Source organism: Homarus americanus, unplaced genomic scaffold (assembly GCF_018991925.1).
Source record: "Homarus americanus isolate GMGI-L3 unplaced genomic scaffold, GMGI_Hamer_2.0 scaffold15212, whole genome shotgun sequence".
Lineage (NCBI taxonomy): Eukaryota > Metazoa > Arthropoda > Malacostraca > Decapoda > Nephropidae > Homarus > Homarus americanus.
In genome coordinates this window covers 1-2,763 of record NW_024724927.1, presented here as the reverse complement: position 1 = coordinate 2,763, position 2,763 = coordinate 1, and the positions used below count along the sequence as shown (strand labels likewise).

At 49.7% G+C, this 2,763-nt stretch overlaps 1 pseudogene; it reads left to right on the top strand.

Moving 5' to 3' along the window:
* The first annotated feature begins 59 nt into the window (after window positions 1-59).
* On the top strand, window positions 60-223 carry LOC121864588 (annotated as a pseudogene).
* The last annotated feature ends 2,540 nt before the right edge of the window (window positions 224-2,763 follow it).

The window sequence follows — 2,763 nt, the reverse complement described above, 5'->3', positions numbered from 1 at the left end:
CTTTCATTGAGACTCGACCTGTGATGGTTAGTCGCAAAAAGACCAAATGGCAAATACACAACTCTTAACGGGGATCACTTCGGCTCGTGGGTCGATGAAGACCGCAGCAAACTGCGTGTCGGTATGTGAATCGCAAGAATACCAGATACATCGACAAGTTGAACGCATATTGCGGCGGCGGCAGCCATATGAGCTTGTCGCCGCCACTCCTCTACGAGGGTCGGAAATATACATCCATCGGTTGCTGCGAGTTCGGTGCCTGCTGACTGTCTCCCCGACACGAGGGTAACCCGAACCGAGCTTCCGCCTTGGGGTTTAATCGCCCGCGCCTTGCGCGAGGCGTGCCCTTAAAACAAGCAAGCCTATCACTAGCAAGTCCATGGACTTGGCGCACCCACATTCAACCACAACAAAGCGACAGTTGTCGCCCTCGCAAATAACTGGAGGCGGCGCTCTTTTGCCTGCTGTCCACAGAGACACGAATGGCCGCCGGCCGCTCATGGCTGATGCTGCACATGTTCTAAGAGGCACTCCATCCCACGAAGAGGAAACGAAACCGGGTCGGATATCTTTTAAGTAAGCCCCGCCGGAATTTCGTCTATCACCTCGAAAAGAGTGCTTGGCATGCATTGCAGTGGAACCTAAATTGATGAGTGCGCCTGGGCCCGCAGTCTACCATGTAGTGGTGCAGGCAGAGAGATGAGAATGCTTGGGTGACGCCGTGCTCTTCCTCACGCGCTCCTCCACCCTCTCCCACGGTCAGACGCGGTGTGGGCGTTCTCTTTGAGAGTTCGCCACGAGTCCACGTCTATCTCATGACTGGGAGGGAGGCAGGGGGAGTTCTCTCTAAACGCGTTAAAGACGGTGTTGCGCTTCATAACGGCGCTCGCCGGGATAGAGCACTAGTTCTGCAGCCGGAAAGGCCGCTCACGCCAATTAATACTGCGACTCTCGCTCTCTTTCTCCGGATAAACAAGTGCCACTGCTGTGGCATGCGGGAACGGGGAAAGAGGTCAAAGTTTAAGCGGCAAAGGTGCGGCCGAGTAAGGGCGGAACACGAGCGTATATGCATTAAAACTGTGTGTGTATATGACTCTGCGAGAGATGTTCTGCTGGAACACTTTTCCTATTGGCTATTTACCACTCAATGAGAAGGAACGGAGTCAGGGGTGGGAGTGCCGGCGCCATGGCCGCTGGTACCCCCGCGACAAGCCCCTCAAACCTTCCTGCCTGGTAATGTCGGTGGTGAAGAAAGTCGGTGGCAGAGCGTCTTCCGCTTCGTGGTTGGGGAACTTGTTCCCCCTAAGGATGATGAGACCACGATCGACCTCGTAGTAGGAGAGAGCTACCCGCCAAATTTAAGCATATTAATAAGCGGAGGAAAAGAAACCAACAGGGATTCCCTTAGTAAGGGCGACTGAACCGGGAAAAGCCCAGCGCATAACCTCGATGTCTTCGGGCACGAGGGGTGTTGCGTTTCAGAGGGTCCAGCACGCCGTCCCATACCGTCTAAGTCAAGCTTGAAAGCGGCCACTGCCCATGGAGGGTGACAGGCCCGTATGGCGTAGCCTGACCGTGGTAAAGTCTAACAGGGGACCTTAAATTTTATAGAATAATAATAATAATACAGGCAACTAACCAACCACTACCGGGCCGCCTAACCTAACCACTACTTTCGCCGGAGGTTTCGTCACGCTCCCCGATGGCGAAATCCTCCATTACAGCAAAAGTGTCTGTTTAACCTAACCTTAGTACAAGGTCTATTGGTGTCCTCAATTTTATAGAGGTTAGCCACCCGAAGTCAATAAGAGACAAAGAAATAATCCAAGCAGCCTAGAGGTTAGCCACCCGAAGTCAATAAGAGACAAAGAAATAATCCAAGCAGCCTAAACTGTTTAGCCTGACCGTGGTAAAGTCTAACGGGGACCTTAAATTTTATATAATAATAATAATAATACAGGCAACTACCTAACCACTACCGGGCCGCCTAACCTAACCACTACTTTCGCCGGAGGTTTCGTCACGCTCCCCGATGGCGAAATCCTCCATTACAGCAAAAGTGTCTGTTTAACCTAACCTTAGTACAAAGTCTATTGGTGTCCTCAATTTTATAGAGGTTAGCCACCCGAAGTCAATAAGAGACAATGAAATAATCCAAGCAGCCTAAACTGTTTAGCCTGACCGTGGTAAAGTCTAACGGGGGACCTTAAATTTTATATAATAATAATAATACAGGCAACTAACCAACCACTACCGGGCCGCCTAACCTAACCACTACTTTCGCCGGAGGTTTCGTCACGCTCCCCGATGGCGAAATCCTCCATTACAGCAAAAGTGTCTGTTTAACCTAACCTTAGTACAAAGTCTATTGGTGTCCTCACTATCTAGCCTAAACTGTTTAGCCTGACGTAGAGTTTTTTAATAAATCTGGTGATATGGAACCACACACAACCCCCTTAACCTGGGATAATGCAATCAAATGGATAATTGCTAACTATTCTCAGAGATAATGCAATCAAATGGTTAGTTGCTAACCGGGGGCTGCGCCCCCGGACCCCCTGTGTTAGATACTGTATTTGGTCATGATGAATTGTTTATTAGACTATAAGAAATCCTCTTCCTTCTTGTATTGGCAAGGGAGTTTGCTTTAACTTAGGTATGCTAGCCTAAGTAAAAATAGACACGGAGCTGCGTTGTATTGGCAAGGGGAGTTTGCTTTAACTTAGGTATGCTAGCCTAAGTAAAAATAGACACGGAGCTGCG